The 15,812-nt window shown below is 38.7% G+C and overlaps 1 protein-coding gene and 1 long non-coding RNA gene across 5 annotated transcripts in view; both read left to right on the forward strand.

Moving 5' to 3' along the window:
- Positions 1–15,812, forward strand: part of LOC106090358 (uncharacterized) — a 194,461-nt gene that overhangs the window by 114,414 nt on the left and 64,235 nt on the right. The gene's annotated exons all lie outside the window — the stretch shown is intronic.
- Positions 9,951–10,360, forward strand: LOC106090360 (uncharacterized). The gene is made up of 2 exons (XR_001221816.1): positions 9,951–10,089; positions 10,146–10,360. It is a non-coding gene; the product is annotated as an uncharacterized LOC106090360 (long non-coding RNA).

A 15,812-nucleotide genomic window follows, 5' to 3' on the forward strand; every position in this document is an offset into this window, starting at 1 on the left:
CCATGTAAGTTATCCTCGGCTGAGCTAGCTGGAATTTCTTCGAAATCAATTAGGTCATTATACGAATTCATAAATTTATTAATAATATCCATGTTGAGATGTCAAAAGTTACGAAAATTCAGCAAAATTCTATAAAAGTATGGGTCTGCACACGCTAGTGATCGAATGTCACGAAAAAAGTCAAAAAAGTTACAATATTTACTCCCAAAACTTCCTTGGAAATTTTTACGAAATTTCCGATATGATAGCTCTATGTCTGAGTGAGGTGACAAATGGATGAGTGAGCATAAGAGGATAACAAATGTAGAGCAAGATTGATCTTTTACTAAGTGGATGTTAGTTGGTGTAACATGCGTTTATGTGAGGAAAAATAAGAGTACATACTGCCGTCCCTTTATGTGTATACAAGAGTGGGGTCTCTTTTGATGCAAATTTATCGATGACTCCGATTGGATAAAGTGTGAGGTCTGATGTTCTCTTTAAAATGAAGTAGTGTGAGGTCTGAGGTCGAGAATAAAGAAAAGCACGAAACGATTATGTTGTTGTTTTAGTTTTTTCAAATGTTGGTTTGAAAATTGAACCGTTATGTTGGAATTCGGATTTATGTTGAAATACTAGTTTTTCAAATGTAAAATTCACTTTGGCACAAAATTTTGTTGTTGCAGTTTTTGTTGTGATCAATGTTCAAATGTAAGTCAATTATTCAAGGCAACAAGAAGGTTGCACTTTAACAGGAATGCCTTAAAAAATTTTGAAATATTTGCTATGAAAATGTCTTTCACAAATGAATTTGATTTTTCAAATATGTATTTTGTTTTTTTTTTTTTTTAATATCAAGATATTTTGTTTATACGACACCGTGCTTAAATGTATTTGCTTTTTGTTATACATATGTCAAAAATAACTAACTCACAAAAGTCAATTAATTTTTATAATTTTAAAAAAATGTTTGACTTGTGACTTGTTTTGACGAGTTATTTAACAAAATTGTTTACGTTTTCAAAAATTAAACTTTTTTAAAATTTACGCTTATTTTACTTTGACATATTTTACATGTTAACGTTCATCCTATGGTGCAGGGTATACAAATTGTACTCAGCTGTTCGCATGACTTTACTTTAGAATTGCATCCGGAGGTAGGTATAAAAATGGTAAAAAAAAGTAAAAAATTTAATATATGTTGCAATAGATAATAGATCTCAACTAAATTGCATTAAAAACTGTTTTTGAAGTTTTGAAGAATTACGTTTGCAAACAACAAACGTAACTACATTGACTAGTTTTACTTTTGTTGTTTCGAAAAATATCAACCGTTCACACCAGTTGCGATGTGTTGGAAATTTCTCTTTTTCACACTCCAACATAAATGCTATGATGCACTTTTGATAAGTTTAATTTCTTCTTGCTTTATCTATAAAATTTTGTTAATTTTATGAATTTTTTTGGGAATTCGATTTTTATTTTTTGACTCTTTGGGCTCACATACTTTGAGTGACTGTTTTTTTTTTTTTTGGCAAACGAGTCGTTTTTCCATTATAAATTGTAAAGGAAAAACGAGTCTTTAGCTCAATATAACTTAGGTCTGAACATAGTATAATACATATAGCCATTAAACATGTTTTACCAATCAGTGTAAACCTAGCATTAATATAAAACTTCGATATAATAAGGTGACATTTCATGTATTGGAGATTTTTTCCCCATGAGTGAATAAAACTAAATGTTTTAAAATTTTCTACACTTTAGTATGATATTTGTTTGATCCCAATAACTTGTAACTACTCGAAATATTCGTCTGAGACCCCATAAAGTATATATATTCTTTATCGTCGCGACATTTTATGTCGTTCTAGCCATGTCCGTCCGTCTGTCCGTCCGTCCGTCTGTCTGTCCGTCCGTCCGTCTGTCTGTCCGTCCGTCTGTCCGTCTGTCCGTCCGTCCGTCTGTCTGTCGAAAGCACGCTAACTTCCGAAGGAGTAAAGGTAGCCGCTTGAAATTTTGCACAAATACTTTTTATTAGTGTAGGTCGGTTGGTATTGTAAATGGGCCATATCGGTCCATGTTTTGATATAACTGCCATATAAACCGATCTTGGGTCTTGACTTCTTGAGCCTCTAGAGTGCGCAATTCTTATCCGATTGGAATGAAATTTTGCACGACGTGTTTTGTTGTGATATCCAATAAATGTGCCAAGTATGGTTCAAATCGGTCCATAACCTGATATAGCTGCCATATAAACCGATCTTGGGTCTTGATTTCTTGAGCCTCTAGAGTGCGCAATTCTTATCCGATTGAAATGAAATTTTGCACGACGTGTTTTGTTGTGATATCCAACAACTGTGCCAAGTATGGTTCAAATCGGTCCATTACCTGATATAGCAGACATATAAACCGATCTGGGATCTTGACTTCTTGAGCCTCTAGGGGTCGCAATTATAATCCGATTTGCCAGAAATTATGTACTACGGATCCTCTCATGACCATAAACATACGTGTTTATTATGGTCTGAATCGGTCTATAGCCCGATACAGCTCCCATATAAATCGATCTCTCTATTTTACTTCTTGAGCCCCCAAAGGGCGCAATTCTTATTCGAATTGGCTGACATTTTACACAGGTCTCCAACATGTAATAATATAATAATAGCAGAGCAAATCTTTTCTTATATCCTTTTTTGCCTAAGAAGAGATGCCGGGAGAAGAACTCGGCAAATGCGATCCATGGTGGAGGGTATGTAAGATTCGGCCCGGCCGAACTTAGCACGCTTTTACTTGTTTTCTCTTATTTAGATGTGATTTTTACTCTGATGCTTTTATAATACACAACTACCACACAAAGAGTGAATGGCGTTTGTTATTGTACATGTACCCCGTACAATATTTCTATTAGAATTCGGCTTCTTAGTTTTGTCACTTTATTGGCTGAAGTTCCAAGAAATAATTGTGGTTTGTGGTTAGGCTTATTTAAACACCAGAAACTACGGTCGGAGGTTAGTGTTCCAGTGTGCCGTCGCGAGTTTGAGCCCCGTTGAAGTTTCACTTTATTTTATCATGTGCCTAAAAAAAATATATTTTAAACACCCAAATCCACCCACACGTGGTGGGTTTGGTGTTTAGGTTCTATCCCCAGTTATCAACAATTTAATAAATTTTAATTTTTGGGATGAATCATTATATGGAGCATTGTGCTACCTTTAGCTTTCCAAAAATATAACATTTTTAGGAAAATTCCATCCAGAGATGTTCAAACGGGAGCTCCCATGCCCATTCAGAAATATTGAAATATCTCGGTTTCTGTAACGAGTTCAGTCAATATCAATACATTGGCGGTTTCTGCTGTCTTGCGGCTTTCATTTGAGTGCCACTTTGCTGTTTTAATCTCCTCCAGAAATGTCCAAAATGTGGCCCCCAAAGTTGATAAAAATGTAGGCATCCATTTTGTTTGGTATGTATTCCAGCTGCCGAGAAGTGGAATAATACTCTCCTTCAGCTTTTTTCCTTCCAGAGATGTCCAAACTAGGGTACTCATGCCCATTTGGACAAATTTAAATGTCTCGATTTCAATAACGAGTTCAGGCAACATGAATACATTGTCGGATTCTGCTCCATTGATGCTTTTATTTGAGGTCCACTTTTCTGTTTCAATCCCCTCCAGAAATGACCGAAATGTTGCCCCCAAAGTTTATACAAATTTAGGCATCCATTTTTGTGTTACAGAAAAGTTTTACTTTGGGTATTTCTGCTCCCTTAGTCACTTTTCCGTTATAATCTTTTCTAGAAATGCTCGAAAAACTACTTTCAAATTTTTTGACAAAAATGTCTACAAATAAAGATACAGAAATAAGACTAGCAGTAGCAGATTCTTCTCCCTTTAAGTTTTCTTTGATGTTAAATTTTTTAAAATCCGACCAAATTCCTTGAGATATAATAATTTTAATTTTATGTTTCAGTCTCACTCGTTCCGATTTCCGAATTCTGACTGGAAAAGGTCTAAAATAAGTTTATGGTTATGTTACGTTTTATATGTTTTCGTCACAACCACAGAAAAGATGATATTGTTGGAGCATGTTTCTCCCCTTTAGCTTTCCAAACATATAATTTTTTTTGGAAAATTTCTTCCAGAGATGTCCAAACAGAGGTTCGCATGCCCATTCAAAAAAATTTAAATATTTCGATTTCCATAACGGGTTCAGTCAACATCAACACATTGGCAAATTCGGCCGCCTTGGGGATTTCACTTGAGGGTCACTTTTCTGTTTTAAACTCTTCCAGAAATGTCCAAAATGTAGTCCGCAAATTTAATACAAATGTAGGCCTCCATTTTATGGATGTATGTTTCAACCACCGAAAAGCTGATTACATGGTGAAAAAGTACTCTCCTTTACCAAAATTTTTAAATAATTCCTTCCAGAAATGTCCAAACTGCAGTTTGTATAACCAACCCAAAAACAAGGTATATCAATTTCTATAACGATTTCAGAAAATTTTTTTATGGCTTTCTTTTGAAAGTCTTTTTTCTGTTTTACTTAACCTTTCCATCGCGCTTTTCGTCGTCCCGGTATGCTTGATTGAGCTTCTTCATCCATTCTGATAACATAACCTAGCCAACGCAGCCATTGTATTTTGATACGTGTAACTATGCTATCGTTGTCATCATTAACGCAAACTGCTCCATACATTTTACGAATAATCTTTCTCGCAAACACTCCCAACCCTGGCTGGTCTGCTTTCACAGGCACGCATGCCTCGGAACCATATAACAACACGGGTAGTACCAGTGTCTTGTAGAGTGTAATTTTCTTCTGTCTAGAGGTGGCCTTGTTTCTAAACTACTCACTTAATCCAAAGTAGCATCTGTTTGCCAGTATTATTCTTCGCTTTATTTCAAAACTGGTGTCACTTGTTTCGGTTACGGCGGTGCCGAGTCTTATTAATTTTGCAGGGATACCAAACTCAGACATGGCTTGAAATACCTTTGAACGTAAAGGGGTATCGAACAGTAGGTAGTCAATAAAGAGGTGGTAGGTGTTAATTTGTCCTTTTCGGGTCCTTTCCGGGATTTGGCGCAGTTTGAATATTTGGTCTAGGGTGGATTTATTAGGTCTAAAGCTCTGATAGGGCCCAATTATCTCATTGATTTTACGTTTTAGTCTTTCACACAGTACGCTCGGGAGTAACTTGAATGCGATGGGGAGGAGACATATTCCTCTGGTACGGGGCATAGTATGCTGAGGGTTCAATCATCGGGTATGCGTTCCCCAGCTAGATTGCACAAACAAGCTGATGCATACTCCTTAACAGTGTGTCGGCTCCGGTCTTAAATAGTTCGGCGGGTAAACCGTCAGTCCTGCTGCTTTGTTGTTCTTTAGTCGGGTCACTACTACTTGGGCCTCATTACTTCATGGTTAAATAGAGTCTTCCTTTCTTTTGAGTCGAATTTTCTTTAACGTTCCTATCAGACTTACCAGATATTTTGATCTAATTATGCCAATAATGATCATTTTCGGCACCTATGTTATCAATTTAATCAACTGAAAGATATAATAGATCTATCTGAAAATCGAGAAAATTTAAAAAGGAAAATTATATTATATTTAAATTTTTAGGTTAATAAATATATTGTTATTAGTCTGTAAGGGTATTTATTATCTATAGACTAAATAATTAAAGAAACAAACGTACAAAATCGTACTTTCTTTACAGACTGAGCTACAGCTCTAAAAATTGGGTCACAAGTACACCTTAAGAGAATGTATCGGGCAATTGGAAGCTATTTTGAAACTCGTAAAGTCAGGTACATAATCGTACAAAATGGTAATTTCTTTATGAATAGAGCTTTTTAAATTGCGACACAGTTACACCTTAACAGTATATATCGGGCTTGATTCGTATATTTCGGTTCTAAAATATACAAAATGATACTTTTTTACGGATTGAGCCTAAGCTTTTAAAATTGGAATACAGTTCACCTTGACTTTGCTTGCAGCAGCCGTGGTAGCGAAGCAACCGGGCGTATGCTAGTCTATATAGCAGGATTTTGTCCGGCTTTAGACCATTGTTCAATGCTTTCTTTTCAAAGAATAGTATAGCCAAAAACATTTAAAATTCAGCAAAAAGTGTGTTGTTGCTAGAAGCATTTGACTGGTTTCCCGTATCGCGATTTCATTTTCGACCAAGAAAAATCATTGGCAGGAGATGTCAAATGGGTCATGGTGCTTTACAACCTTTCCAACTAGAGTACGTTGTAAAGCACACATCTGAATTTGAATAGGGCTCTTTAAGACGACTTGATTCATAAGCGCAATAGAAAACCAATCAAATCTTACTTCCCTTATTCAAATCCAACTTATCCAACGATGCTAATAGCATCGAACACAGAACTCTTTTGTTCTTCTCACGGCGATCGCCCAACGATTGATACTTTGACCTACACCACATGCGACGTGCCTTTCGTTTGGTTTGTCGGTTTGCGCTTTCTTTTTTTGGTCTTAAAATCTTATTGAGATTCCATTGCAGGGTATTGTCCGGCTTCAGACCATTGTTTAATGCTTTCTTTTCAAAGAATAGTATAGCAAAAAACATTTGAAAGTCAGCAAAAGTGTGTTGTTGCTAGAAGCATTTGACTGGTTTCCCGTATAGTATCAAAAAGTACGAAATGGCGAATGTTTGCCCAGCGCGAACGGAAAGAGCTCGAGTTATGATTTGGGACTAAAATTATGATTTTGGGCTAAAATTAAAGAGCGTCTCGAAAAATTAAGTCGCTAACATTTCGGAAAATACTACCGGAAGTGGGAGAAATAGTACGTTTAGTACCTCAATTGGCACCTCTTTTGTTAATTGAGCTAGAGCTTTGAATTTTGTGGACTCAGGTACACTTTGGTACAGGTACAAGCTAAATTGGGAGGCCAAAGGAGGTTTTAGGCTTTTAGGTACTTAAAAGTATTAAAAAACCTACGAAGCAAAGGCTGGTTTTTTAGCTGGCAACACTGGTTTAAACAGCTCATGCACGCTACGTGTTTTGTTCCACTGTCAAACATCTTCAGTTTGGCCTATAACTTAACCATGAATCGTCTTACAAACGATCAACGCTGGCAAATGAGTGAACTTTATTATTGGCATCATTGGACCGTACTTCTTAAAAGATGATAAATCGTAACGTAACTGTGAATAGTAAGCGCAACCGTGAGATGATATTTTTTGCCCAAAATGCAAGAGCTTGACTTGCATGACATGTGGTTTCAACAAGACGGTGCCACACAGCACGCGTACAGTGGACTTATTGAGAGGCGAATTCGATGAAAATTTGTTTTACGTTCGGGACCGGTCAATTGGCCGCCTAGATCGTGCGATTTGGCGTCTTTAGACTACTTTTCGTTTGCTCCATAGGGATTAAAGCTCTATCCTCCGTTTAATTGTACATAATTTCAAGGGCTGCGTGTAGAAACATTGAAACATAATTCTGTAATTAAATAGTATGGATAAATTTCTACATAAATAAGCTTAATATAAAAACCGAGCTTAACATAAAACGTGTATGCTCAAGCGTGGGAAGATCAATTCGTTGAGGGCGATCAATGTATGGAGGTAAATCATATAGGCTACTCCATCCGAAACCTCCAAGCGCATATATTAAGAATTGTGTCTGCAACTAATTCAATTCTATAAACGTGATGTCGATAACAAACAGCAGATGCATATTCCAAAACGGGTCTAACTTATCAAGTGATTTGTCAAATACGGATCGATAAATTCCTTAGACCACCTTTTTATAAAACGCAATTAACCTCTAGCCTTATTCACATATTCGTCAATATGAGAACCGAAATCAAGCCTACAATCAAGTAAAACACCTAAATCATAAAAATTTACATTTTCCAATTCACAATCTCCAACTTTATACGAAGATGAATGAAAACACCCACGCGAGAACGTAATTTTCTTACGTTTTCCGATGTTAAGGGTCATGCCATTGACAAAACACCAATCAACCAATCTATTAAGATCATTCTGCAGGAGTTGAGATATATTAATACAATCAAGAGATAAGAATAGCTTCACGTCATCAGTAAGTACCATATAAGATTACGATATAACAGAAGGAAAATGATTTAAGTATAAATTAAACAGAACGGGAACAAGATGGCTGCCCTGAGGGGTACTAGATGTCACCCGGATTTTGGTAGACGCCATTGAAGAGAACCTTTAGCGTTTTGCCACATAAATAGGAGTTAAACCAGCCTATCAATGTTGGAGGAAATTCCAGCGTTTAGCTTATTCAAGGGAAGACCGTGATTCACTGTTTCATACGCTTTACTGAAGACAGTGTGAATAACATCAATTTGAAGCCCATTGCTCACAACGACCAACAAATCCCTTCATAAATTCATGTTGGGAGGCAGGTACAAAATTTCCCCGAGCAGGAGCAAATCTCTCTGAAATCAATAACTCAAAGATTTTGAGGATTACACTCAACTTTGCAATACCCCTATAATTCTTTATAACCGATCTGCTGCCCTTCTTGTGAAGAGGAATAACGCAACTCTCCTTCCATAGGTCTGGAAAACATCTAGACCTAAGTGACAAGTTAAACAAGAAAGTGAAAGTGAAAGGGGTGCACAACACACTCTTTAAGAATGAAGGAAGGAACAGCACCAGGGCAGTAGTTTGTAGACAGCTAATCAATGGCATTAAAAACCTCAGATTCAGATAAACAAATAGTATAGAATAAGTATATGGATAAGGAGCATTACAAAAAAAGTCATCAGTGTATGCAAATTTTACCCATGAACATTGCACTAAGGAACAGGCGCAAACTTCTCATCAGTGTATGACACTTGAAAAAAAGCGTGCAAAAAAGTTTGATATGTCACTATAGTCATTGGACTCCGTTCCCTCAAATAACTAGGGAAACTTCTAATTCTTTTTTAAGAATAAACAAACGCATAAAGACTCTTAGAATTAGCGTTCAACTTGTTCCTCATGTTGCCCAAACACTTCTCATAGCACAATTATTGAGTTGTTAGAACCTATTTTAATAAACTGAATAACTGACTTAATCAATATATGAGACACTTAATTGAAATTTTCTTCTGAACATATTATTTCTTTTATTGCTCAAACTTCGTTAATCCTTAGTAAAACAGGGTTGGCCAACATTCTGTCCTGTCACAGCAACTGGGACAGAAAACTTTATGCCGTTGTTAAGATTGGAGTATGAGAAAGATAAATCATTGTTTAAACCAACACCCCTAAACGACTCTAGAAGTGAAAATCGGGCGAAATATATATACGGGAGCTATATCTATATATGAACCGATTTCTATGAAATTCGCCAGGAACGTCAAGAGCGATAAGAAACAATTTCCTGCCAAATATCCAGTAAATCGGTTAATAGATGGCCACATGATTCCAATATAAGTCCACATCGGATGAACATATATATATAGGCGCTTTTTCTAAATCTGAACCGAATTCGGCCAATTTTCTTAGATATTGTGGTAGATGTAGAACAAAGCGTTGTGCACAATTTTGGAAAATTTGGTGAGTAATCCAGCAAACCATTCGACTACTTTTTTAAAACATATTGATTTAAAACCAAATAGTGATTTTATTAATAGTAATATAAAATCACCCACGGTTGCCAACTAATAAATAAGTTTGGCAACAATTGGTTTGGTAGTTATCCCTGCGATAACTGCCAACCAAAAACAATCGATCTCGAACGCACATAGGCAAAGAGCTATCCCAGCAAAAACTCTCATTGTCAAATAACCAGAAAGGTAATCTAATAACACATTACTATTGTTTGAATAAGACACTATTTTCTACTTTCAATATTAGTTTACAACACAAAAGCAAACATTAATTCTATTTAATCAAAGATGGCCATGCTTTTGTGTTTGTTTGACATATTATATTTATTAACAATATTCTAACACGAGTGATTTTGGTAGTTTTGTGGCACAGAGTTTGCATCAGAAGATTTATAGTACAAAGCGCCAGAGTTCTTATCTAGGACCAGCAAAATTATTTAAAATTATTTATTTCATTAAAATTACGCCCACATCATGCGGAACAATCAACAAATTTGTGAGGAGGTAGAAAAAATTAAAAATATTAATAACGACACAGTATTTCCCTCCTAGTGCTACTAAGTGGTGTGGCTTTGCGGCAAGCCATTCGGACTCGCCAATAAAATGGAGGTCGCTTATCATTGAGCTTAGCCTTGTAACGGACAGCAGTCATGGGTATGAGATCATTTTGCCCGCAGCTTCTTAATGGCATTTGTATCTTTACCAAGGTTATAATAAGGCTTTTTTCTATTATTACAAATAAGAGCTTATTCTTGAGCTTCATCGAATTTGATATGTAACGACATTTGTACTACCGGTAACACATATGATATTCCTGTAGATAACTCGGTATATTTTAGCAGCTAGCACATCTAAGGATAATGTGTTATCCATTATTTTATATGCTAAAAATAATGGGATGTACCTACCAATTTTTTGATGGGTATGTTAAGCGCAGCGCACGGCGGTGGTTGTTTTTACTTATGCAATGACAGCAATGAAATGCATTTTCTTTGCGGATTGCAGAGATGCATAACAACCAAAATGTTTTCAAAAGTGTTTTATTGCCGTCAGCTGATTTCTGATTCTTAGGGAAAATTTCGCATTTTACTCCAGCTTTTAAGAATTGATAATTGAATGTATAATTTGTCGAAATCCGCTGCTGATGAAGAATGTCGTAGCCCAGAGACTGTTGTCTAGCGAACCATTCCACCACATTTTGATTTAAAACCCAATGGTGATTATATACACCACAACTGTGGTATGGGGTATTACAACTTAATGAATTTGTTTGTAATACCCAGAAGGAAGAGAGATAGACCCATTGATAAGTATACCGACCGACTCAGATTCACTTTCTAATTCGATTTAGCTATGTCGGTCTGACTGTCCATGTTAATTGTGTACAAACGACAAGCACCAATTTTCATCCAATCGTCTTCAAATTTAGTACAGGCATTTTTTCGGCCTAGACACAAAACTAATTGAAATTGGAAAAAATCGGTTCAGATTTAGATATAGCCCCCATATCTATGTTCGTTCGATTTTGAGATATATTGCAATAAAGTGCTGATTTGTTAACTGATTCTCTCAAAATTTGGCAGGAAGAACTTTCTTTTGACTCTCGACTGGAAAATTTATTAAAAATCGGTTGAGATTTATATATAGCTCTCACATATATATTTTATTTTATTGACCAATCTTGGCAACATTTTCTTTCCCGACAACTCTTTCCTCAAGGGTACGGGGAATGGGAGACACAGAGCCTGTATTATTGCAAGGGTAGTCTTAATGTTTTTCTTCTTCTGTCGCTTAGCACTGAAGGTTTAGTAGTAGCCTGCCTTGAAATAACCAACTCTCATTACTGGCTGGCTTCCATATATATGACACAGAGATTCCGTCTTCAAAGCAGCCTCATTTTAAGAAGTGATGAAGAAGAAAAGCCTCATTTTAAGAAGTGATGCTAATGCACATCACCAGTATGGGGAAGTTCGGATGTCAACGAAAGGGGTGAGCTGCGTATTGAATATATTACAAGTTGCAATCTGGCAATTTGTAATAAAGGGGATAAACCTACCTTTATTATCAGGAACAGGCAGGAGGTACAAGATATTACCTTTGTATCGGAAGATATAAGTGGAAGAATATGCGACTGCGAAGTGTTGGATGCCCACAGCTTCACTGATCATCGTAATATTAGTTTTAGCTTTGGAGAAAATACTGAAGTAGTGGTCCCTCGGCTTAACAGAAGAAAGGCGGATTGGGATAAATTTCGGCACAAATTCTGCACCACTATACTTTCAAGACTAGAAAAGGAAGTGGAAACTACGGAGGATATAGACATAGTGGTCAAGCGGATCACGAAGGCCCTGAATGACGAGCTTGTGTCAGCATGCCCTAGTGCCAAGCCAAGGGGAAACAGCGACCGCCATGGTGGACCCCAGAGCTGGTTGGTCAAAGGAAGGACTGCAGAAAACTCTTCTGCAGCTCCTGGAAGATTTTCTGCGAACGGGTCGATAGCGTTAATGACGCCGCCAAGATAAAAAAGTTTCTCTTTGTCCATGTCCTTTTTACATCCAGCGAACTGCTCAAATACAAACAGCATCCTATGTCAAGGGAAGGTCGGTGGAGACTGACCTGCACGAGGTTGTGCATAAAATAGAAGAATCCTTCGATGCCAAAACGTACACACTGGCGGTATGCATCGACACCGAGGGGGCTTTTAACAATGTGCGGACTGACACATTGATCCAACCCTTAGACCAGTACCGGGTGGACCCGGTCCTTAGAGACTGGATAAACCATATGCTAAGGAACAGGTGGATAAAATGTGTGGTCAAGGTCAAATACTTAGGTGTGATCTCGGACAGGAAACTGAATTGGAAGTGTCACATTTAGCAGCGTACTGAGAAGGCTCACAGATGTTGGGCACTATGTAGACGGGCCGTTGGCTAGAAATGGGGCGTGAATTCGAGGATAGTCCACTGGCTCCACAAGAGCGTGATTAGAAATACTTACTTGCGCCTCAGTAGTTTGGTGGACTGCTATGAAGTAAAAGTTCAACATAAGGACCATACAACAGTTTCAGAGAACATATTGCCTTGGCATAGGCGGAGCGATGAGGATGACGCCCACTAGGGCACGGGAGACTATTCTAGATATCCGACCCATTGGCTTACAGATTAAGTGTGAGGCAGCCACTGCGGCTATGAGACTGAAGGCGATGGGAGAATGGATTGAGAATGGGAGCAGCTCATACCATCGTGGTATAATCGAGGCGGTGACAGGAAACCTGGAAGGAAGGCATGAGCTTTCTGATCGGATACCTGAGATGAACCTTGAGGTCGAGTGCGAGGCACTGCTGCCATCGGCACAGTCTTGGATTGACGGAACCCTAGTATTTCCATCTGGAAGATCATGTTACACGGTGGATCAAAGCTAGAGGACAGAGTGGGCCTGGGGTATACATTGAGAACCCAGAGACTGAGATCTGTTTTAGACTGCCTGACCATAATACGATTCTGCAGGCGGAGATCCGTGCGATCACGGAATGCGTGAAGTGGTGTTGTGCTATCGCGAGGACGTCGAGTATGAACATCTTTACCGACAGTAAGATTGCCATAAGGGCAATAACAACCAAGACGGTAAGGTCACACAGTCTTGCAGTGTAAGAAGGAGAATAACGCCTTCTCTGAGGAAGGCAAAATCCGCATCGTTTGGGTGCCGGGCCATAATATAGTAAGGGAAAATGAAAGGGCAGACAATTTGGCGGTGAAGGCCAGAGGACTGCCGTCGATAAACTTGGTAAACCCGAAGCCTCTCGGGAAGACGCAGTCCGAGTTAAGGGAGTGGGCGACGAATGCCAATGCAACATTGTGGAACAGCGAAACGGTCGGTAGGACGGTGAAAATCCTATGAGGGGATCCAGATCGTGAGAAGACGATGCAATTACTGAAAGGAAGCAATAAGGAGGTCAGTATAGCTATTGGTATCATAACGGGACACATAGGACCACGAGCTCACTTATGTAAAATCGGTGCGGCAAGTAATAGCATGTGTAGGGCATGCGGGGAAGATTATGAGACGTTGGAGCATTTCCTTTGTCATTGCTCGGCTTTCGCGTCTAACAGATACTGACACTTAGGCGGAGACACAATACCAGACATGAATCAACTTAGGGCAGTGGTATTGAAAACAATTAAGGCATTTGTAAGTAGCACGGAATTTCTAACTTAAAATTTTCTTTTTATAGGTTACTTAATAGTTTTTAGAGCGCACAACACATTAGGTGTATGTCCATAGTGTCATGAGGCGGATTAATATCTGCACCCTCTTTTCAACCTAACCTAACCTACTGTCTCCCTACTGTGGAATATAGCCATTTACAATATATTATTGTCTCTGGAAGAAAACGCGTTAAAGTGGTTGCGTATGCTGATGACGTGGCAATTGCGGTTAGGGGAAAGTTTCCCAGCTCTCTAAGAATTATACTTCATGAAGCTCTACGTGTAACAGCAAAGTGGGTTACCGAAAGTGGTCTAGGTATAAATCCGTATAAGACAGAAGTAGTTTTTTCAGCAGGAGAAACAGATTGCCTACAGTGGAACCGGTCTCCTTGGGAGAAGAGAATGTTCCATTTACAGAAAGCGCAAAATACCTGGGTGTTTCGCTGGACAGAAAATTGAACTTCAAATCCAACATTTTGGAAAAGGCAAGAAAGGCCACTCTTGCCCTATAAACCTGTTAGAGAGCCATTGGCAAAAGTTGGGGGTTTAGGCCGTATGTTATGCATTGTGTATATACTGCAGTTGTCGAACCAATAATGCTAAATATATGGTGTTGTGGTCTGGTGGACAGCGCTTCAAAAGTCCACCTACTGCTCAATACTTAACCGGATCCAAAGGATTGCTTGTTTGTGCATCACGGCCGCACTGAGGACGCGTTCATCCGATGTCCTGAATTTAATGCTACATCTTATGCCTCTGGACATTGTGGCTACCCAATTTGCAGCGACCACTGCTATGAGGTTAAGGGAGCTTTCTCATTGAGCATGTGGCGGCTACGGACACTGTGTTATCCTTGATACAATATCCGATGTTCCAGACAGGGTGGATTACACCCTGAGACGCTTTTTAATAAAAATTACTGTACCACTATTCCTGATAGAACCGATTGGAACTACGATATCCTTGGTAACAGAAGTTACATAGACTTCTATACGGACGGTTCCGAACTAAACGACCAGGTGGGCTTTGGGGTGTACTCTAAAGATCTAGAACTTGTCATATCGAAGTAGCTACCCGACCACTGCAGTGTGTATCAAGCAGAGATCCTTGCAATCAAGGAACTGGTGAAATGGTAAGATATAATGTCGTTACGACGATTGGCATAAATATCTTCTCAGACAGCCAGGCAGCCATTAAATCCCTGGAGAACGTATTTCTAAACTCAAAAATCGCTCTCGACTGTCGCAGATCTCTCAACGTCATGGCTGAACAGTCAAAGTTCACCTGTTCTGGGTGCCGGGCTACAGTGATATCCAAGGGAATTCTAAAACAGACGATCTTGCGAGATTAGGAACTACCTTACACATTCCAGGGACATTGGAATCTGTGGGTATGCCTCTAGCGACATGTAAGCTAAGTTTTCAGGACCAGGCCCGAAGGGCAACGAATGATAGATGGTCACAAAGAGGGGACTTTGAGCATTTCAAGACTATGTGGCCTAATCTAGACTTGAAGAGGTCTACTGCTTTGCTGTCACTGGCTAGAACAGACGTCTCAGACATTGTGTCCGCCATGACAGGTCACTGTCTAATCGGAAAACATGCTGAAAGACTGAAGGTTACCAGCAACGACTTTTGCAGAAGTTGTAGGGACATCGAGGAAGAAGAGACTATGGAACACCTTCTGTGTGTGTGTCCCGCACTAGCAGTTAGAAAGAGTTCTACTTTAGGTTCTCATTTCTTTGAGAACCTCTCTGATTTAGCGGAACATTCGAAAGTTATTGGGCGTTTTAAAGCGATCTGGATGGTTCAACGGCAGGAACTAGAAGGCATCTTCCTTCTACTGTTCCTGTGGTATCACAAGGGACGAAAACGTCTAAGTGAGTCCGATGGTAGACTGCCACTTTAACCTTACCTAACCTAACCTTCCTCGACAACTACCACAATATCTATAAAGTTTAGTCGAAATCAGTTAGTCGAATAAAGCTCCCATATATATGTTCGTCCGATTTTGA

This window comes from Stomoxys calcitrans, chromosome 3 (assembly GCF_963082655.1).
Source record: "Stomoxys calcitrans chromosome 3, idStoCalc2.1, whole genome shotgun sequence".
Taxonomy (NCBI): Eukaryota; Metazoa; Arthropoda; class Insecta; order Diptera; family Muscidae; genus Stomoxys; species Stomoxys calcitrans.